Source organism: Oncorhynchus mykiss, chromosome 16 (assembly GCF_057628025.1).
Source record: "Oncorhynchus mykiss isolate SJ-2025 chromosome 16, ASM5762802v1, whole genome shotgun sequence".
Classification (NCBI taxonomy): domain Eukaryota; kingdom Metazoa; phylum Chordata; class Actinopteri; order Salmoniformes; family Salmonidae; genus Oncorhynchus; species Oncorhynchus mykiss.
In genome coordinates, this window is record NC_143037.1 from 39,599,587 (window position 1) to 39,623,343 (window position 23,757).

Genomic DNA, 23,757 nt, shown 5'->3' on the forward strand with positions numbered 1-23,757 from the left:
CTGTAGTCAGGATGGCCGAGCGGTCTAAGGCGCTGCGTTCAGGTCGCAGTCTCCAATGGAGGCGTGGGTTCAAATCCCACTTCTGACAGTTTTTTAGTGCCTCTCAGGAGTCATGCTGCTCAGCAGTAATAATAAGAATGATGAAATAACAACTTCACACAGTGAAATAACAATTCATAATAAACACTCTCAAATGCAGACCTACTGGAGCTGAGCAAAGATCAAGGTTAAATAAGAAAACAGCTGGACTTAATAACAAATGAATGAGGGGAACATTTTGTGTTATTGCATTATAATGAGTTACTGCATTATCTTTCAGTTGTTAAATTTCACTTTCTGTAGGCTATGCCTGTTGGCCCATTCACTCCTAACAAGCCTGTTTTCTTCTGTCAATGTTGTCGTGGCCGAGTGGTTAAGGCAATGGGCTAGAAATCTATTAGGATCTTCCTGCGTAGGTTCAAATCCTGCAGACAACGAAAATGCATTTTTTTGACCCCTCCGGAGGTTGAAGTTTAGTCGTGTTTCTTATACCAATCGCATCCTCTCAGATCTCCGCAAGTACATAGGGATTAGTTGTCCATTTGGGATAGGACTGCAGGCCATCTATCCCACTTCACACCTTTACACACCTGGTTATCCAGCCTTCTAGCTCTATAGGCCACAGTAGCATAGGTTACAGGTTTGTAGTCAAGCCACAGATTTCAGGTGAGATCCCATGATACACTCAACAATACAACAACACGATTCTCATGAATAACCATTAAGCCATTTGCTAAGATTTCCCCCATTTTGACATGTGGAAACCTGTTGTCACTCTTACCCTGACGGGAAGCTCCAGACACTTTTTTGGTCCTATCTGAGGCATTTTTAAATTAATGTCAAATTGGCCATATTCTGAAGACACTCTTATAGTCTGCAGGGTAATCGAACTGGCCACATCTAAAGTCAAGCCACAGGTAACAGGTGAGAAACGTTAAACCCTAAAAGAAAAATAAAAAACTCGATTGCATTGAAAATAACCATTAAGTCATTCAGGTCGCAGACTCCCCTATAGGCATGGTTTGAAACCCCCTCCTGACAACTTTTTAGCGCCTGCATGTCATGCACCTTTGTAAAATCCAGTTGAAAAATAAATGACTTAAGGTAACGTAAATGACACCTAGGTAATATGAGTAGTGAATAACTATCGTATTTTTTATATTCTGCAAAAACAGCTAGTTGATGAGAGGCTGAAAGAGAATTGCAAGAATCGCGCAATTTCACAGGCGGGCCCCAAACAGGCAAATAACAAAAATAATCTCGGAACGCAGAACTCGTCGGTCGTTGTCAGTGGATTGTATTGGCGGGAAGAACAAAAATATCGTCTGCAGGGTAATCGAAGTCGCCGCATCTAATGTCAAGTCACAGGTCAGCTGCCTTGTTAAACCCTAAAAATAAATAATAACACGATTGCGTTGAAATGACCCATTAAGCCATTTGTAAGGATTTCCCCCATGTGGACCTGTTGTCACTCTTACCCTGATGGTTGCTGATATTTCCAGACACTTTTTCAGTCTTATCTGAGGAATTTTATCATTTATATCAGAATGGCCATATTCTGATGCCAGTTTAGCGCTCATTCAATGACGATTTACTACTCTTTCCCATTGAAGGCCATATTGAGGTTAAATCAATGACTGGACTTTTTAATTTATAAAAACAAATGACTATTGAAAGTGCAAGTCAGTATCGTGCATAGTTGTTCTGGTCTCTGTGGTGATTTTAGAGCGTTGTTCATATTTCTACTTTTACCGCATACACTTTAACCCGATACCCAGTTACTGTGCTGTAGTCAGGATGGCCGAGCGGTCTAAGGCGCTGTGTTCAGGTCGCAGTCTCCCATGGAGGCGTGGGTTCAAATCCCACTTCTGACAGTTTTTTAGTGCCTCTCAGGAGTCATGCTGCTCAGCAGTAATAATAAGAATGATGAAATAACAACTTCACACAGTGAAATAGCAATTCATAATAAACACTCTCAAATGCAGACCTTCTGGAGCTGAGCAAAGATCAAGGTTAAATAAGAAAACAGCTGGACTTAATAACAAATGAATGAGGGGAACATTTTGTGTTATTGCATTATAATGAGTTACTGCATTATCTTTCAGTTGTTAAATTTCACTTTCTGTAGGCTATGCCTGTTGGCCCATTCACTCCTAACAAGCCTGTTTTCTTCTGTCAATGTTGTCGTGGCCGAGTGGTTAAGGCGATGGACTAGAAATCCATTAGGATCTTCCTGCGCAGGTTCAAATCCTGCCGCCAACGAAAATGCATTTTTTTGACCCCTCCAGGGGTTGAAGTTTAGTCGTGTTTCTTATACCAATCGCATCCTCTCAGATCTCCGCAAGTACATAGGGATTAGTTGTCCATTTGGGATAGGACTGCAGGCCATCTATCCCACTTCACACCTTTACACACCTGGTTATCCAGCCTTCTAGCTCTATAGGCCACAGTTGCATAGGTTACAGGTTTGTAGTCAAGCCACAGATTTCAGGTGAGATCCCATGATACACTCAACAATACAACAACACGATTCTCATGAATAACCATTAAGCCATTTGCTAAGATTTCCCCCATTTTGACATGTGGAAACCTGTTGTCACTCTTACCCTGACGGGAAGCTCCAGACACTTTTTTGGTCCTATCTGAGGCATTTTTAAATTCATGTCAAATTGGCCATATTCTGAAGACACTCTTATAGTCTGCAGGGTAATCGAACTGGCCACATCTAAAGTCAAGCCACAGGTAACAGGTGAGAAACCTTGTTAAACCCTAAAAGAAAAAGAAAAAACTTGATTGCATTGAAAATAACCATTAAGTCATTCAGGTCGCAGACTCCCCTATAGGCATGGTTTGAAACCCCCTCCTGACAACTTTTTAGCGCCTGCATGTCATGCACCTTTGTAAAATCCAGTTGAAAAATAAATGACTTAAGGTAACGTAAATGACACCTAGTTAATATGAGTAGTGAATAACTATCGTATTTTTAATATTCTGCAAAAACAGCTAGTTGATGAGAGGCTGAAAGAGAATTGCAAGAATCGCGCAATTTCACAGGCGGGCCCCAAACAGGCAAACAACAAAAATAACCTCGGAACGCAGAACTCGTCGGTCGTTGTCAGTGGATTGTATTGGCGGGAAGAACAAAAATATCGTCTGCAGGGTAATCGAAGTCGCCGCATCTAATGTCAAGTCACAGGTCAGCTGCCTTGTTAAACCCTAAAAATAAATAATAACACGATTGCGTTGAAATGACCCATTAAGCCATTTGTAAGGATTTCCCCCATGTGGACCTGTTGTCACTCTTACCCTGATGGTTGCTGATATTTCCAGACACTTTTTCAGTCTTATCTGAGGAATTTTATCATTTATATCAGAATGGCCATATTCTGATGCCAGTTTAGCGCTCATTCAATGACGATTTACTACTCTTTCCCATTGAAGGCCATATTGAGGTTAAATCAATGACTGGACTTTTTAATTTATAAAAACAAATGACTATTGAAAGTGCAAGTCAGTATCGTGCATAGTTGTTCTGGTCTCTGTGGTGATTTTAGAGCGTTGTTCATATTTCTACTTTTACCGCATACACTTTAACCCGATACCCAGTTACTGTGCTGTAGTCAGGATGGCCGAGCGGTCTAAGGCGCTGTGTTCAGGTCGCAGTCTCCCATGGAGGCGTGGGTTCAAATCCCACTTCTGACAGTTTTTTAGTGCCTCTCAGGAGTCATGCTGCTCAGCAGTAATAATAAGAATGATGAAATAACAACTTCACACAGTGAAATAGCAATTCATAATAAACACTCTCAAATGCAGACCTTCTGGAGCTGAGCAAAGATCAAGGTTAAATAAGAAAACAGCTGGACTTAATAACAAATGAATGAGGGGAACATTTTGTGTTATTGCATTATAATGAGTTACTGCATTATCTTTCAGTTGTTAAATTTCACTTTCTGTAGGCTATGCCTGTTGGCCCATTCACTCCTAACAAGCCTGTTTTCTTCTGTCAACGTTGTCGTGGCCGAGTGGTTAAGGCGATGGACTAGAAATCCATTAGGATCTTCCTGCGCAGGTTCAAATCCTGCCGACAACGAAAATGCATTTTTTTGACCCCTCCAGGGGTTGAAGTTTAGTCGTGTTTCTTATACCAATCGCATCCTCTCAGATCTCCGCAAGTACATAGGGATTAGTTGTCCATTTGGGATAGGACTGCAGGCCATCTATCCCACTTCACACCTTTACACACCTGGTTATCCAGCCTTCTAGCTCTATAGGCCACAGTTGCATAGGTTACAGGTTTGTAGTCAAGCCACAGATTTCAGGTGAGATCCCATGATACACTCAACAATACAACAACACGATTCTCATGAATAACCATTAAGCCATTTGCTAAGATTTCCCCCATTTTGACATGTGGAAACCTGTTGTCACTCTTACCCTGACGGGAAGCTCCAGACACTTTTTTGGTCCTATCTGAGGCATTTTTAAATTCATGTCAAATTGGCCATATTCTGAAGACACTCTTATAGTCTGCAGGGTAATCGAACTGGCCACATCTAAAGTCAAGCCACAGGTAACAGGTGAGAAACCTTGTTAAACCCTAAAAGAAAAAGAAAAACTCGATTGCATTGAAAATAACCATTAAGTCATTCAGGTCGCAGACTCCCCTATAGGCATGGTTTGAAACCCCCTCCTGACAACTTTTTAGCGCCTGCATGTCATGCACCTTTGTAAAATCCAGTTGAAAAATAAATGACTTAAGGTAACGTAAATGACACCTAGGTAATATGAGTAGTGAATAACTATCGTATTTTTTATATTCTGCAAAAACAGCTAGTTGATGAGAGGCTGAAAGAGAATTGCAAGAATCGCGCAATTTCACAGGCGGGCCCCAAACAGGCAAATAACAAAAATAATCTCGGAACGCAGAACTCGTCGGTCGTTGTCAGTGGATTGTATTGGCGGGAAGAACAAAAATATCGTCTGCAGGGTAATCGAAGTCGCCGCATCTAATGTCAAGTCACAGGTCAGCTGCCTTGTTAAACCCTAAAAATAAATAATAACACGATTGCGTTGAAATGACCCATTAAGCCATTTGTAAGGATTTCCCCCATGTGGACCTGTTGTCACTCTTACCCTGATGGTTGCTGATATTTCCAGACACTTTTTCAGTCTTATCTGAGGAATTTTATCATTTATATCAGAATGGCCATATTCTGATGCCAGTTTAGCGCTCATTCAATGACGATTTACTACTCTTTCCCATTGAAGGCCATATTGAGGTTAAATCAATGACTGGACTTTTTAATTTATAAAAACAAATGACTATTGAAAGTGCAAGTCAGTATCGTGCATAGTTGTTCTGGTCTCTGTGGTGATTTTAGAGCGTTGTTCATATTTCTACTTTTACCGCATACACTTTAACCCGATACCCAGTTACTGTGCTGTAGTCAGGATGGCCGAGCGGTCTAAGGCGCTGTGTTCAGGTCGCAGTCTCCCATGGAGGCGTGGGTTCAAATCCCACTTCTGACAGTTTTTTAGTGCCTCTCAGGAGTCATGCTGCTCAGCAGTAATAATAAGAATGATGAAATAACAACTTCACACAGTGAAATAGCAATTCATAATAAACACTCTCAAATGCAGACCTTCTGGAGCTGAGCAAAGATCAAGGTTAAATAAGAAAACAGCTGGACTTAATAACAAATGAATGAGGGGAACATTTTGTGTTATTGCATTATAATGAGTTACTGCATTATCTTTCAGTTGTTAAATTTCACTTTCTGTAGGCTATGCCTGTTGGCCCATTCACTCCTAACAAGCCTGTTTTCTTCTGTCAATGTTGTCGTGGCCGAGTGGTTAAGGCGATGGACTAGAAATCCATTAGGATCTTCCTGCGCAGGTTCAAATCCTGCCGACAACGAAAATGCATTTTTTTGACCCCTCCAGGGGTTGAAGTTTAGTCGTGTTTCTTATACCAATCGCATCCTCTCAGATCTCCGCAAGTACATAGGGATTAGTTGTCCATTTGGGATAGGACTGCAGGCCATCTATCCCACTTCACACCTTTACACACCTGGTTATCCAGCCTTCTAGCTCTATAGGCCACAGTTGCATAGGTTACAGGTTTGTAGTCAAGCCACAGATTTCAGGTGAGATCCCATGATACACTCAACAATACAACAACACGATTCTCATGAATAACCATTAAGCCATTTGCTAAGATTTCCCCCATTTTGACATGTGGAAACCTGTTGTCACTCTTACCCTGACGGGAAGCTCCAGACACTTTTTTGGTCCTATCTGAGGCATTTTTAAATTCATGTCAAATTGGCCATATTCTGAAGACACTCTTATAGTCTGCAGGGTAATCGAACTGGCCACATCTAAAGTCAAGCCACAGGTAACAGGTGAGAAACCTTGTTAAACCCTAAAAGAAAAAGAAAAAACTTGATTGCATTGAAAATAACCATTAAGTCATTCAGGTCGCAGACTCCCATATAGTCATGGTTTGAAACCCCCTCCTGACAACTTTTTAGCGCCTGCATGTCATGCACCTTTGTAAAATCCAGTTGAAAAATAAATGACTTAAGGTAACGTAAATGACACCTAGTTAATATGAGTAGTGAATAACTATCGTATTTTTAATATTCTGCAAAAACAGCTAGTTGATGAGAGGCTGAAAGAGAATTGCAAGAATCGCGCAATTTCACAGGCGGGCCCCAAACAGGCAAACAACAAAAATAACCTCGGAACGCAGAACTCGTCGGTCGTTGTCAGTGGATTGTATTGGCGGGAAGAACAAAAATATCGTCTGCAGGGTAATCGAAGTCGCCGCATCTAATGTCAAGTCACAGGTCAGCTGCCTTGTTAAACCCTAAAAATAAATAATAACACGATTGCGTTGAAATGACCCATTAAGCCATTTGTAAGGATTTCCCCCATGTGGACCTGTTGTCACTCTTACCCTGATGGTTGCTGATATTTCCAGACACTTTTTCAGTCTTATCTGAGGAATTTTATCATTTATATCAGAATGGCCATATTCTGATGCCAGTTTAGCGCTCATTCAATGACGATTTACTACTCTTTCCCATTGAAGGCCATATTGAGGTTAAATCAATGACTGGACTTTTTAATTTATAAAAACAAATGACTATTGAAAGTGCAAGTCAGTATCGTGCATAGTTGTTCTGGTCTCTGTGGTGATTTTAGAGCGTTGTTCATATTTCTACTTTTACCGCATACACTTTAACCCGATACCCAGTTACTGTGCTGTAGTCAGGATGGCCGAGCGGTCTAAGGCGCTGTGTTCAGGTCGCAGTCTCCCATGGAGGCGTGGGTTCAAATCCCACTTCTGACAGTTTTTTAGTGCCTCTCAGGAGTCATGCTGCTCAGCAGTAATAATAAGAATGATGAAATAACAACTTCACACAGTGAAATAGCAATTCATAATAAACACTCTCAAATGCAGACCTTCTGGAGCTGAGCAAAGATCAAGGTTAAATAAGAAAACAGCTGGACTTAATAACAAATGAATGAGGGGAACATTTTGTGTTATTGCATTATAATGAGTTACTGCATTATCTTTCAGTTGTTAAATTTCACTTTCTGTAGGCTATGCCTGTTGGCCCATTCACTCCTAACAAGCCTGTTTTCTTCTGTCAACGTTGTCGTGGCCGAGTGGTTAAGGCGATGGACTAGAAATCCATTAGGATCTTCCTGCGCAGGTTCAAATCCTGCCGACAACGAAAATGCATTTTTTTGACCCCTCCAGGGGTTGAAGTTTAGTCGTGTTTCTTATACCAATCGCATCCTCTCAGATCTCCGCAAGTACATAGGGATTAGTTGTCCATTTGGGATAGGACTGCAGGCCATCTATCCCACTTCACACCTTTACACACCTGGTTATCCAGCCTTCTAGCTCTATAGGCCACAGTTGCATAGGTTACAGGTTTGTAGTCAAGCCACAGATTTCAGGTGAGATCCCATGATACACTCAACAATACAACAACACGATTCTCATGAATAACCATTAAGCCATTTGCTAAGATTTCCCCCATTTTGACATGTGGAAACCTGTTGTCACTCTTACCCTGACGGGAAGCTCCAGACACTTTTTTGGTCCTATCTGAGGCATTTTTAAATTCATGTCAAATTGGCCATATTCTGAAGACACTCTTATAGTCTGCAGGGTAATCGAACTGGCCACATCTAAAGTCAAGCCACAGGTAACAGGTGAGAAACCTTGTTAAACCCTAAAAGAAAAAGAAAAACTCGATTGCATTGAAAATAACCATTAAGTCATTCAGGTCGCAGACTCCCCTATAGGCATGGTTTGAAACCCCCTCCTGACAACTTTTTAGCGCCTGCATGTCATGCACCTTTGTAAAATCCAGTTGAAAAATAAATGACTTAAGGTAACGTAAATGACACCTAGTTAATATGAGTAGTGAATAACTATCGTATTTTTAATATTCTGCAAAAACAGCTAGTTGATGAGAGGCTGAAAGAGAATTGCAAGAATCGCGCAATTTCACAGGCGGGCCCCAAACAGGCAAATAACAAAAATAATCTCGGAACGCAGAACTCGTCGGTCGTTGTCAGTGGATTGTATTGGCGGGAAGAACAAAAATATCGTCTGCAGGGTAATCGAAGTCGCCGCATCTAATGTCAAGTCACAGGTGAGCTGCCTTGTTAAACCCTAAAAATAAATAATAACACGATTGCGTTGAAATGACCCATTAAGCCATTTGTAAGGATTTCCCCCATGTTGACCTGTTGTCACTCTTACCCTGATGGTTGCTGATATTTCCAGACACTTTTTCAGTCTTATCTGAGGAATTTTATCATTTATATCAGAATGGCCATATTCTGATGCCAGTTTAGCGCTCATTCAATGGCGATTTACTACTCTTTCCCATTGAAGGCCATATTGAGGTTAAATCAATGACTGGACTTTTTAATTTATAAAAACAAATGACTATTGAAAGTGCAAGTCAGTATCGTGCATAGTTGTTCTGGTCTCTGTGGTGATTTTAGAGCGTTGTTCATATTTCTACTTTTACCGCATACACTTTAACCCGATACCCAGTTACTGTGCTGTAGTCAGGATGGCCGAGCGGTCTAAGGTGCTGCGTTCAGGTCGCAGTCTCCCATGGAGGCGTGGGTTCAAAACCCACTTCTGACAGTTTTTTAGTGCCTCTCAGGAGTCATGCTGCTCAGCAGTAATAATAAGAATGATGAAATAACAACTTCACACAGTGAAATAACAATTCATAATAAACACTCTCAAATGCAGACCTACTGGAGCTGAGCAAAGATCTAGGTTAAATAAGAAAACAGCTGGACTTAATAACAAATGAATGAGGGGAACATTTTGTGTTATTGCATTATAATGAGTTACTGCATTATCTTTCAGTTGTTAAATTTCACTTTCTGTAGGCTATGCCTGTTGGCCCATTCACTCCTAACAAGCCTGTATTCTTCTGTCAACGTTGTCGTGGCCGAGTGGTTAAGGCAATGGACTAGAAATCCATTAGGATCTTCCTGCGTAGGTTCAAATCCTGCCGACAATGAAAATGCATTTCTTTGACCCCTCCGGAGGTTGAAGTTTAGTCGTGTTTCTTATACCAATCGCATCCTCTCAGCTCTCCGCAAGTACATAGGGATTTGTTGTCCATTTTGGATAGGACTGCAGGCCATCTATCCCACTTCACACCTTTACACACCTGGTTATCCAGCCTACTAGCTCTCTAGGCCACAGTAGCATAGGTTACAGGTTTGTAGTCAAGCCACAGATTTCAGGTGAGATCCCATGATACACTCAACAATACAACAACACGATTCTCATGAATAACCATTAAGCCATTTGCTAAGATTTCCCCCATTTTGACATGTGGAAACCTGTTGTCACTCTTACCCTGACGGGAAGATCCAGACACTTTTTTGGTCCTATCTGAGGCATTTTTAAATTCATGTCAAATTGGCCATATTCTGAAGACACTCTTATAGTCTGCAGGGTAATCGAACTGGCCACATCTAAAGTCAAGCCACAGGTAACAGGTGAGAAACCTTGTTAAACCCTAAAAGAAAAAGAAAAAACTTGATTGCATTGAAAATAACCATTAAGTCATTCAGGTCGCAGACTCCCCTATAGTCATGGTTTGAAACCCCCTCCTGACAACTTTTTAGCGCCTGCATGTCATGCACCTTTGTAAAATCCAGTTGAAAAATAAATGACTTAAGGTAACGTAAATGACACCTAGTTAATATGAGTAGTGAATAACTATCGTATTTTTAATATTCTGCAAAAACAGCTAGTTGATGAGAGGCTGAAAGAGAATTGCAAGAATCGCGCAATTTCACAGGCGGGCCCCAAACAGGCAAATAACAAAAATAATCTCGGAACGCAGAACTCGTCGGTCGTTGTCAGTGGATTGTATTGGCGGGAAGAACAAAAATATCGTCTGCAGGGTAATCGAAGTCGCCGCATCTAATGTCAAGTCACAGGTGAGCTGCCTTGTTAAACCCTAAAAATAAATAATAACACGATTGCGTTGAAATGACCCATTAAGCCATTTGTAAGGATTTCCCCCATGTGGACCTGTTGTCACTCTTACCCTGATGGTTGCTGATATTTCCAGACACTTTTTCAGTCTTATCTGAGGAATTTTATCATTTATATCAGAATGGCCATATTCTGATGCCAGTTTAGCGCTCATTCAATGGCGATTTACTACTCTTTCCCATTGAAGGCCATATTGAGGTTAAATCAATGACTGGACTTTTTAATTTATAAAAACAAATGACTATTGAAAGTGCAAGTCAGTATCGTGCATAGTTGTTCTGGTCTCTGTGGTGATTTTAGAGCGTTGTTCATATTTCTACTTTTACCGCATACACTTTAACCCGATACCCAGTTACTGTGCTGTAGTCAGGATGGCCGAGCGGTCTAAGGTGCTGCGTTCAGGTCGCAGTCTCCCATGGAGGCGTGGGTTCAAAACCCACTTCTGACAGTTTTTTAGTGCCTCTCAGGAGTCATGCTGCTCAGCAGTAATAATAAGAATGATGAAATAACAACTTCACACAGTGAAATAACAATTCATAATAAACACTCTCAAATGCAGACCTACTGGAGCTGAGCAAAGATCAAGGTTAAATAAGAAAACAGCTGGACTTAATAACAAATGAATGAGGGGAACATTTTGTGTTATTGCATTATAATGAGTTACTGCATTATCTTTCAGTTGTTAAATTTCACTTTCTGTAGGCTATGCCTGTTGGCCCATTCACTCCTAACAAGCCTGTTTTCTTCTGTCAACGTTGTCGTGGCCGAGTGGTTGAGGCGATGGACTAGAAATCCATTAGGATCTTCCTGCGTAGTTTCAAATCCTGCCGACAATGAAAATGCATTTTTTTGACCCCTCCGGAGGTTGAAGTTTAGTCGTGTTTCTTATACCAATCGCATCCTCTCAGATCTCCGCAAGTACATAGGGATTAGTTGTCAATTTGGGATAGGACTGCAGGCCATCTATCCCACTTCACACCTTTACACACCTGGTTATCCAGCCTTCTAGCTCTATAGGCCACAGTAGCATAGGTTACAGGTTTGTAGTCAAGCCACAGATTTCAGGTGAGATCCCATGATACACTCAACAATACAACAACACGATTCTCATGAATAACCATTAAGCCATTTGCTAAGATTTCCCCCATTTTGACATGTGGAAACCTGTTGTCACTCTTACCCTGACGGGAAGCTCCAGACACTTTTTTGGTCCTATCTGAGGCATTTTTAAATTCATGTCAAATTGGCCATATTCTGAAGACACTCTTAGGCTGCAGGGTAATCGAACTGGCCACATCTAAAGTCAAGCCACAGGTAACAGGTGAAAAACCTTGTTAAACCCTAAAAGAAAAAGAAAAAACTCGATTGCATTGAAAATAACCATTAAGTCATTCAGGTCGCAGACTCCCCTATAGGCATGGTTTGAAACCCCCTCCTGACAATTTTTTAGCGCCTGCATGTCATGCACCTTTGTAAAATCCAGTTTGAAAAATAAATGACTTAAGGTAACGTAAATGACACCTAGTTAATATGAGTAGTGAATAACTATCATATTTTTAATATTCTGCAAAAACAGCTAGTTGATGAGAGGCTGAAAGAGAATTGCAAGAATCGCGCAATTTCACAGGCGGGCACCAAACAGGCAAATAACAAAAATAATCTCGGAACGCAGAACTCGTCGGTCGTTGTCAGTGGATTGTATTGGCGGGAAGAACAAAAATATCGTCTGCAGGGTAATCGAAGTCGCCGCATCTAATGTCAAGTCACAGGTGAGCTGCCTTGTTAAACCCTAAAAATAAATAATAACACGATTGCGTTGAAATGACCCATTAAACCATTTGTAAGGATTTCCCCCATGTGGACCTGTTGTCACTCTTACCCTGATGGTTGCTGATATTTCCAGACACTTTTTCAGTCTTATCTGAGGAATTTTATCATTTATATCAGAATGGCCATATTCTGATGCCAGTTTAGCGCTCATTCAATGGCGATTTACTACTCTTTCCCATTGAAGGCCATATTGAGGTTAAATCAATGACTGGACTTTTTAATTTATAAAAACAAATGACTATTGAAAGTGCAAGTCAGTATCGTGCATAGTTGTTCTGGTCTCTGTGGTGATTTTAGAGCGTTGTTCATATTTCTACTTTTACCGCATACACTTTAACCCGATACCCAGTTACTGTGCTGTAGTCAGGATGGCCGAGCGGTCTAAGGTGCTGCGTTCAGGTCGCAGTCTCCCATGGAGGCGTGTGTTCAAAACCCACTTCTGACAGTTTATTAGTGCCTCTCAGGAGTCATGCTGCTCAGCAGTAATAATAAGAATGATGAAATAACAACTTCACACAGTGAAATAACAATTCATAATAAACACTCTCAAATGCAGACCTACTGGAGCTGAGCAAAGATCAAGGTTAAATAAGAAAACAGCTGGACTTAATAACAAATGAATGAGGGGAACATTTTGTGTTATTGCATTATAATGAGTTACTGCATTATCTTTCAGTTGTTAAATTTCACTTTCTGTAGGCTATGCCTGTTGGCCCATTCACTCCTAACAAGCCTGTTTTCTTCTGTCAACGTTGTCGTGGCCGAGTGGTTAAGGCGATGGACTAGAAATCCATTAGGATCTTCCTGCGTAGTTTCAAATCCTGCCGACAATGAAAATGCATTTTTTTGACCCCTCCGGAGGTTGAAGTTTAGTCGTGTTTCTTATACCAATCGCATCCTCTCAGATCTCCGCAAGTACATAGGGATTAGTTGTCAATTTGGGATAGGACTGCAGGCCATCTATCCCACTTCACACCTTTACACACCTGGTTATCCAGCCTTCTAGCTCTATAGGCCACAGTAGCATAGGTTACAGGTTTGTAGTCAAGCCACAGATTTCAGGTGAGATCCCATGATACACTCAACAATACAACAACACGATTCTCATGAATAACCATTAAGCCATTTGCTAAGATTTCCCCCATTTTGACATGTGGAAACCTGTTGTCACTCTTACCCTGACGGGAAGCTCCAGACACTTTTTTGGTCCTATCTGAGGCATTTTTAAATTCATGTCAAATTGGCCATATTCTGAAGACACTCTTAGGCTGCAGGGTAATCGAACTGGCCACATCTAAAGTCAAGCCACAGGTAACAGGTGAAAAACCTTGTTAAACCCTAAAAGAAAAAGAAAAAACTCGATTGCATTGAAAATAACCATTAAGTCATTCAGGTCGCAGACTCCCCTATAGGCATGGTTTGAAACCACCTCCTGACAATTTTTTAGCGCCTGCATGTCATGCACCTTTGTAAAATCCAGTTTGAAAAATAAATGACTTAAGGTAACGTAAATGACACCTAGTTAATATGAGTAGTGAATAACTATCATATTTTTAATATTCTGCAAAAACAGCTAGTTGATGAGAGGCTGAAAGAGAATTGCAAGAATCGCGCAATTTCACAGGCAGGCCCCAAACAGGCAAATAACAAAAATAATCTCGGAACGCAGAACTCGTCGGTCGTTGTCAGTGGATTGTATTGGCGGGAAGAACAAAAATATCGTCTGCAGGGTAATCAAAGTCGCCGCATCTAATGTCAAGTCACAGGTGAGCTGCCTTGTTAAACCCTAAAAATAAATAATAACACGATTGCGTTGAAATGACTCATTAAGCCATTTGTAAGGATTTCCCCCATGTGGACCTGTTGTCACTCTTACCCTGATGGTTGCTGATATTTCCAGACACTTTTTCAGTCTTATCTGAGGAATTTTATCATTTATATCAGAATGGCCATATTCTGATGCCAGTTTAGCGCTCATTCAATGACGATTTACTACTCTTTCCCATTGAAGGCCATATTGAGGTTAAATCAATGACTGGACTTTTTAATTTATAAAAACAAATGACTATTGAAAGTGCAAGTCAGTATCGTGCATAGTTGTTCTGGTCTCTGTGGTGATTTTAGAGCGTTGTTCATATTTCTACTTTTACCGCATACACTTTAACCCGGTACCCGGTTACTGTGCTGTAGTCAGGATGGCCGAGCGGTCTAAGGCGCTGCGTTCAGGTCGGAGTCTCCCATGGAGGCGTGGGTTCAAATCCCACTTCTGACAGTGTTTTAGTGCCTCTCAGGAGTCATGCTGCTCAGCAGTAATAATAAGAATGATGAAATAACAACTTCACACAGTGAAATAACAATTCATAATAAACACTCTCAAATGCAGACCTTCTGGAGCTGAGCAAAGATCAATGTTAAATAAGAAAACAGCTGGACTTAATAACAAATGAATGAGGGGAACATTTTGTGTTATTGCATTATAATGAGTTACTGCATTATCTTTCAGTTGTTAAATTTCACTTTCTGTAGGCTATGCCTGTTGGCCCATTCACTCCTAACAAGCTTGTTTTCTTCTGTCAATGTTATCGTGGCCGAGTGGTTAAGGTGACGGACTAGAAATCCATTAGGATCTTCCTGCGTAGTTTCAAATCCTGCTGACAACGAAAATGCATTTTTTTGACCCCTCCGGAGGTTGAAGTTTAGTCGTGTTTCTTATACCAATCGCATCCTCTCAGATCTCCGCAAGTACATAGGGATTAGTTGTCCATTTGGGATAGGACTGCAGGCCATCTGTCCCACTTCACACCTTTACACACCTGGTTATCCAGCCTTCTAGCTCTATAGGCCACAGTAGCATAGGTTACAGGTTTGTAGTCAAGCCACAGATTTCAGGTGAGATCCCATGATACACTCAACAATACAACAACACGATTCTCATGAATAACCATGAAGCCATTTGCTAAGATTTCCCCCATTTTGACATGTGGAAACCTGTTGTCACTCTTACCCTGACGGGAAGCTCCAGACACTTTTTTGGTCCTATCTGAGGCATTTTTAAATTCATGTCAAATTGGCCATATTCTGAAGACACTCTTATAGTCTGCAGGGTAATCGAACTGGCCACATCTAAAGTCAAGCCACAGGTAACAGGTGAGAAACCTTGTTAAACCCTAAAAGAAAAAGAAAAAACTTGATTGCATTGAAAATAACCATTAAGTCATTCAGGTCGCAGACTCCCCTATAGGCATGGTTTGAAACCCCCTCCTGACAACTTTTTAGCGCCTGCATGTCATGCACCTTTGTAAAATCCAGTTGAAAAATAAATGACTTAAGGTAACGTAAATGACACCTAGTTAATATGAGTAGTGAATAACTATCGTATTTTTAATATTCTGCAAAAACAGCTAGTTGATGAGAGGCTGAAAGAGAATTGCAAGAATCGCGCAATTTCACAGGCGGGCCCCAAACAGGCAAATAACAAAAATAATCTCGGAACGCAGAACTCGTCGGTCGTTGTCAGTGGATTGTATTGGCGGGAAGAACAAAAATATCGTCTGCAGGGTAATCAAAGTCGCCGCATCTAATGTCAAGTCACAGGTGAGCTGCCTTGTTAAACCCTAAAAATAAATAATAACACGATTGCGTTGAAATGACTCATTAAGCCATTTGTAAGGATTTCCCCCATGTGGACCTGTTGTCACTCTTACCCTGATGGTTGCTGATATTTCCAGACACTTTTTCAGTCTTATCTGAGGAATTTTATCATTTATATCAGAATGGCCATATTCTGATGCCAGTTTAGCGCTCATTCAATGACGATTTACTACTCTTTCCCATTGAAGGCCATATTGAGGTTAAATCAATGACTGGACTTTTTAATTTATAAAAACAAATGACTATTGAAAGTGCAAGTCAGTATCGTGCACAGTTGTTCTGGTCTCTGTGGTGATTTTAGAGCGTGGTTCATATTTCTACTTTTACCGCATACACTTTAACCCGATACCCAGTTACTGTGCTGTAGTCAGGATGGCCGAGCGGTCTAAGGCGCTGCGTTCAGGTGGCAGTCTCCCATGGAGGCGTGTGTTCAAATCCCACTTCTGACAGTTTTTTAGTGCCTCTCAGGAGCCATGCTGCTCAGCAGTAATAATAAGAATGATGAAATAACAACTTCACACAGTGAAATAACAATTCATAATAAACACTCTCAAATGCAGACCTTCTGGAGCTGAGCAAAGATCAAGGTTAAATAAGAAAACAGCTGGACTTAATAACAAATGAATGAGGGGAACATTTTGTGTTATTGCATTATAATGAGTTACTGCATTATCTTTCAGTTGTTAAATTTCACTTTCTGTAGGCTATGCCTGTTGGCCCATTCACTCCTAACAAGCCTGTTTTCTTCTGTCAAAGTTGTCGTGGCCGAGTGGTTAAGGCGATGGACTAGAAGTCCATTAGGATGTTCCTGCGCAGGTTCAAATCCTGCCGACAACAAAAATGCTTTTTTTTGACCCCTCCGGAGGTTGAAGTTTAGTCGTGTTTCTTATACCAATCGCATCCTCTCAGATCTCCGCAAGTACATAGGGATTAGTTGTCCATTTGGGATAGGACTGCAGGCCATCTGTCCCACTTCACACCTTTACACACCTGGTTATCCAGCCTTCTAGCTCTATAGGCCACAGTAGCATAGGTTACAGGTTTGTAGTCAAGCCACAGATTTCAGATGAGATCCCATGATACACTCAACAATACAACAACACGATTCTCACGAATAACCATTAAGCCATTTGCTAAGATTTCCCCCATTTTGACATGTGGAAACCTGTTGTCACTCTTACCCTGACGGGAAGCTCCAGACACTTTTTTGGTCCTATCTGAGGCATTTTTAAATTCATGTCAAATTGGCCATATTCTGAAGACACTCTTATAGTCTGCAGGGTAATCGAACTGGCCACATCTAAAGTCAAGCCACAGGTAACAGGTGAGAAACCTTGTTAAACCCTAAAAGAAAAAGAAAAACTCGATTGCATTGAAAATAACCATTAAGTCATTCAGGTCGCAGACTCCCCTATAGGCATGGTTTGAAACCCCCTCCTGACAACTTTTTAGCGCCTGCATGTCATGCACCTTTGTAAAATCCAGTTGAAAAATAAATGACTTAAGGTAACGTAAATGACACCTAGTTAATATGAGTAGTGAATAACTACCGTATTTTTAATATTCTGCAAAAACAGCTAGTTGATGAGAGGCTGAAAGAGAATTGCAAGAATCGCGCAATTTCACAGGCGCGCCCCAAACAGGCAAATAACAAAAATAACCTCGGAACGCAGAACTCGTCGGTCGTTGTCAGTGGATTGTATTGGCGGGAAGAACAAAAATATCGTCTGCAGGGTAATCGAAGTCGCCGCATCTAATGTCAAGTCACAGGTCAGCTGCCTTGTTAAACCCTAAAAATAAATAATAACACGATTGCGTTGAAATGACCCATTAAGCCATTTGTAAGGATTTCCCCCATGTGGACCTGTTGTCACTCTTACCCTGATGGTTGCTGATATTTCCAGACACTTTTTCAGTCTTATCTGAGGAATTTTATCATTTATATCAGAATGGCCATATTCTGATGCCAGTTTAGCGCTCATTCAATGGCGATTTACTACTCTTTCCCATTGAAGGCCATATTGAGGTTAAATCAATGACTGGACTTTTTAATTTATAAAAACAAATGACTATTGAAAGTGCAAGTCAGTATCGTGCATAGTTGTTCTGGTCTCTGTGGTGATTTTAGAGCGTTGTTCATATTTCTACTTTTACCGCATACACTTTAACCCGATACCCAGTTACTGTGCTGTAATCAGGATGGCCGAGCGATCTAAGGCGCTGCGTTCAGGTCGCAGTCTCCCATGGAGACGTGGGTTCAAATCCCACTTCTGACAGTTTTTTAGTGCCTCTCAGGAGTCATGCTGCTCAGCAGTAATAATAAGAATGATGAAATAACAACTTCACACAGTGAAATAACAATTCATAATAAACACTCTCAAATGCAGACCTACTGGAGCTGAGCAAAGATCAAGGTTAAATAAGAAAACAGCTGGACTTAATAACAAATGAATGAGGGGAACATTTTGTGTTATTGCATTATAATGAGTTACTGCATTATCTTTCAGTTGTTAAATTTCACTTTCTGTAGGCTATGCCTGTTGGCCCATTCACTCCTAACAAGCCTGTATTCTTCTGTCAACGTTGTCGTGGCCGAGTGGTTAAGGCAATGGACTAGAAATCCATTAGGATCTTCCTGCGTAGGTTCAAATCCTGCCGACAATGAAAATGCATTTCTTTGACCCCTCCGGAGGTTGAAGTTTAGTCGTGTTTCTTATACCAATCGCATCCTCTCAGCTCTCCGCAAGTACATAGGGATTTGTTGTCCATTTTGGATAGGACTGCAGGCCATCTATCCCACTTCACACCTTTACACACCTGGTTATCCAGCCTTCTAGCTCTTTAGGCCACAGTAGCATAGGTTACAGGTTTCTAGTCAAGCCACAGATTTCAGGTGAGATCCCATGATACACTCAACAATACAACAACACGATTCTCATGAATAACCATTAAGCCATTTGCTAAGATTTCCCCCATTTTGACATGTGGAAACCTGTTGTCACTCTTACCCTGACGGGAAGATCCAGACACTTTTTTGGTCCTATCTGAGACATTTTTAAATTCATGTCAAATTGGCCATATTCTGAAGACACTCTTATAGTCTGCAGGGTAATCGAACTGGCCACATCTAAAGTCAAGCCACAGGTAACAGGTGAGAAACCTTGTTAAACCCTAAAAGAAAAAGAAAAAACTTGATTGCATTGAAAATAACCATTAAGTAATTCAGGTCGCAGCTCCCCTATAGGCATGGTTTGAAACCCCCTCCTGACAACTTTTTAGCGCCTGCATGTCATGCACCTTTGTAAAATCCAGTTGAAAAATAAATGACTTAAGGTAACGTAAATGACACCTAGTTAATATGAGTAGTGAATAACTATCGTATTTTTAATATTCTGCAAAAACAGCTAGTTGATGAGAGGCTGAAAGAGAATTGCAAGAATCGCGCAATTTCACAGGCGGGCCCCAAACAGGCAAATAACAAAAATAATCTCGGAACGCAGAACTCGTCGGTCGTTGTCAGTGGATTGTATTGGCGGGAAGAACAAAAATATCGTCTGCAGGGTAATCGAAGTCGCCGCATCTAATGTCAAGTCACAGGTGAGCTGCCTTGTTAAACCCTAAAAATAAATAATAACACGATTGCGTTGAAATGACCCATTAAGCCATTTGTAAGGATTTCCCCCATGTGGACCTGTTGTCACTCTTACCCTGATGGTTGCTGATATTTCCAGACACTTTTTCAGTCTTATCTGAGGAATTTTATCATTTATATCAGAATGGCCATATTCTGATGCCAGTTTAGCGCTCATTCAATGGCGATTTACTACTCTTTCCCATTGAAGGCCATATTGAGGTTAAATCAATGACTGGACTTTTTAATTTATAAAAACAAATGACTATTGAAAGTGCAAGTCAGTATCGTGCATAGTTGTTCTGGTCTCTGTGGTGATTTTAGAGCGTTGTTCATATTTCTACTTTTACCGCATACACTTTAACCCGATACCCAGTTACTGTGCTGTAGTCAGGATGGCCGAGCGGTCTAAGGTGCTGCGTTCAGGTCGCAGTCTCCCATGGAGGCGTGGGTTCAAAACCCACTTCTGACAGTTTTTTAGTGCCTCTCAGGAGTCATGCTGCTCAGCAGTAATAATAAGAATGATGAAATAACAACTTCACACAGTGAAATAACAATTCATAATAAACACTCTCAAATGCAGACCTACTGGAGCTGAGCAAAGATCAAGGTTAAATAAGAAAACAGCTGGACTTAATAACAAATGAATGAGGGGAACATTTTGTGTTATTGCATTATAATGAGTTACTGCATTATCTTTCAGTTGTTAAATTTCACTTTCTGTAGGCTATGCCTGTTGGCCCATTCACTCCTAACAAGCCTGTATTCTTCTGTCAACGTTGTCGTGGCCGAGTGGTTAAGGCAATGGACTAGAAATCCATTAGGATCTTCCTGCGTAGGTTCAAATCCTGCCGACAATGAAAATGCATTTCTTTGACCCCTCCGGAGGTTGAAGTTTAGTCGTGTTTCTTATACCAATCGCATCCTCTCAGCTCTCCGCAAGTACATAGGGATTTGTTGTCCATTTGGGATAGGACTGCAGGCCATCTATCCCACTTCACACCTTTACACACCTGGTTATCCAGCCTTCTAGCTCTTTAGGCAACAGTAGCATAGGTTACAGGTTTGTAGTCAAGCCACAGATTTCAGGTGAGATCCCATGATACACTCAACAATACAACAACACGATTCTCATGAATAACCATTAAGCCATTTGCTAAGATTTCCCCCATTTTGACATGTGGAAACCTGTTGTCACTCTTACCCTGACGGGAAGATCCAGACACTTTTTTGGTCCTATCTGAGGCATTTTTAAATTCATGTCAAATTGGCCATATTCTGAAGACACTCTTATAGTCTGCAGGGTAATCGAACTGGCCACATCTAAAGTCAAGCCACAGGTAACAGGTGAGAAACCTTGTTAAACCCTAAAAGAAAAAGAAAAAACTTGATTGCATTGAAAATAACCATTAAGTCATTCAGGTCGCAGACTCCCCTATAGTCATGGTTTAAAACCCCCTCCTGACAACTTTTTAGCGCCTGCATGTCATGCACCTTTGTAAAATCCAGTTGAAAAATAAATGACTTAAGGTAACGTAAATGACACCTAGTTAATATGAGTAGTGAATAACTATCGTATTTGTAATATTCTGCAAAAACAGCTAGTTGATGAGAGGCTGAAAGAGAATTGCAAGAATCGCGCAATTTCACAGGCGGGCCCCAAACAGGCAAATAACAAAAATAATCTCGGAACGCAGAACTCGTCGGTCGTTGTCAGTGGATTGTATTGGCGGGAAGAACAAAAATATCGTCTGCAGGGTAATCGAAGTCGCCGCATCTAATGTCAAGTCACAGGTGAGCTGCCTTGTTAAACCCTAAAAATAAATAATAACACGATTGCGTTGAAATGACCCATTAAGCCATTTGTAAGGATTTCCCCCATGTGGACCTGTTGTCACTCTTACCCTGATGGTTGCTGATATTTCCAGACACTTTTTCAGTCTTATCTGAGGAATTTTATCATTTATATCAGAATGGCCATATTCTGATGCCAGTTTAGCGCTCATTCAATGGCGATTTACTACTCTTTCCCATTGAAGGCCATATTGAGGTTAAATCAATGACTGGACTTTTTAATTTATAAAAACAAATGACTATTGAAAGTGCAAGTCAGTATCGTGCATAGTTGTTCTGGTCTCTGTGGTGATTTTAGAGCGTTGTTCATATTTCTACTTTTACCGCATACACTTTAACCCGATACCCAGTTACTGTGCTGTAGTCAGGATGGCCGAGCGGTCTAAGGTGCTGCGTTCAGGTCGCAGTCTCCCATGGAGGCGTGGGTTCAAAACCCACTTCTGACAGTTTTTTAGTGCCTCTCAGGAGTCATGCTGCTCAGCAGTAATAATAAGAATGATGAAATAACAACTTCACACAGTGAAATAACAATTCATAATAAACACTCTCAAATGCAGACCTACTGGAGCTGAGCAAAGATCAAGGTTAAATAAGAAAACAGCTGGACTTAATAACAAATGAATGAGGGGAACATTTTGTGTTATTGCATTATAATGAGTTACTGCATTATCTTTCAGTTGTTAAATTTCACTTTCTGTAGGCTATGCCTGTTGGCCCATTCACTCCTAACAAGCCTGTATTCTTCTGTCAACGTTGTCGTGGCCGAGTGGTTAAGGCAATGGACTAGAAATCCATTAGGATCTTCCTGCGTAGGTTCAAATCCTGCCGACAATGAAAATGCATTTCTTTGACCCCTCCGGAGGTTGAAGTTTAGTCGTGTTTCTTATACCAATCGCATCCTCTCAGCTCTCCGCAAGTACATAGGGATTTGTTGTCCATTTGGGATAGGACTGCAGGCCATCTATCCCACTTCACACCTTTACACACCTGGTTATCCAGCCTTCTAGCTCTTTAGGCAACAGTAGCATAGGTTACAGGTTTGTAGTCAAGCCACAGATTTCAGGTGAGATCCCATGATACACTCAACAATACAACAACACGATTCTCATGAATAACCATTAAGCCATTTGCTAAGATTTCCCCCATTTTGACATGTGGAAACCTGTTGTCACTCTTACCCTGACGGGAAGATCCAGACACTTTTTTGGTCCTATCTGAGGCATTTTTAAATTCATGTCAAATTGGCCATATTCTGAAGACACTCTTATAGTCTGCAGGGTAATCGAACTGGCCACATCTAAAGTCAAGCCACAGGTAACAGGTGAGAAACCTTGTTAAACCCTAAAAGAAAAAGAAAAAACTTGATTGCATTGAAAATAACCATTAAGTCATTCAGGTCGCAGACTCCCCTATAGTCATGGTTTAAAACCCCCTCCTGACAACTTTTTAGCGCCTGCATGTCATGCACCTTTGTAAAATCCAGTTGAAAAATAAATGACTTAAGGTAACGTAAATGACACCTAGTTAATATGAGTAGTGAATAACTATCGTATTTGTAATATTCTGCAAAAACAGCTAGTTGATGAGAGGCTGAAAGAGAATTGCAAGAATCGCGCAATTTCACAGGCGGGCCCCAAACAGGCAAATAACAAAAATAATCTCGGAACGCAGAACTCGTCGGTCGTTGTCAGTGGATTGTATTGGCGGGAAGAACAAAAATATCGTCTGCAGGGTAATCGAAGTCGCCGCATCTAATGTCAAGTCACAGGTGAGCTGCCTTGTTAAACCCTAAAAATAAATAATAACACGATTGCGTTGAAATGACCCATTAAGCCATTTGTAAGGATTTCCCCCATGTGGACCTGTTGTCACTCTTACCCTGATGGTTGCTGATATTTCCAGACACTTTTTCAGTCTTATCTGAGGAATTTTATCATTTATATCAGAATGGCCATATTCTGATGCCAGTTTAGCGCTCATTCAATGGCGATTTACTACTCTTTCCCATTGAAGGCCATATTGAGGTTAAATCAATGACTGGACTTTTTAATTTATAAAAACAAATGACTATTGAAAGTGCAAGTCAGTATCGTGCATAGTTGTTCTGGTCTCTGTGGTGATTTTAGAGCGTTGTTCATATTTCTACTTTTACCGCATACACTTTAACCCGATACCCAGTTACTGTGCT

General features: G+C 40.9%; 1 non-coding gene across 1 annotated transcript; it reads left to right on the forward strand.

The window, feature by feature from the left end:
- The first annotated feature begins 5 nt into the window (after window positions 1–5).
- Window positions 6–88, forward strand: trnal-cag (transfer RNA leucine (anticodon CAG)). Its single transcript has one exon. It is a non-coding gene; the product is annotated as a tRNA-Leu (tRNA).
- Window positions 89–23,757: the final 23,669 nt, after the last annotated feature.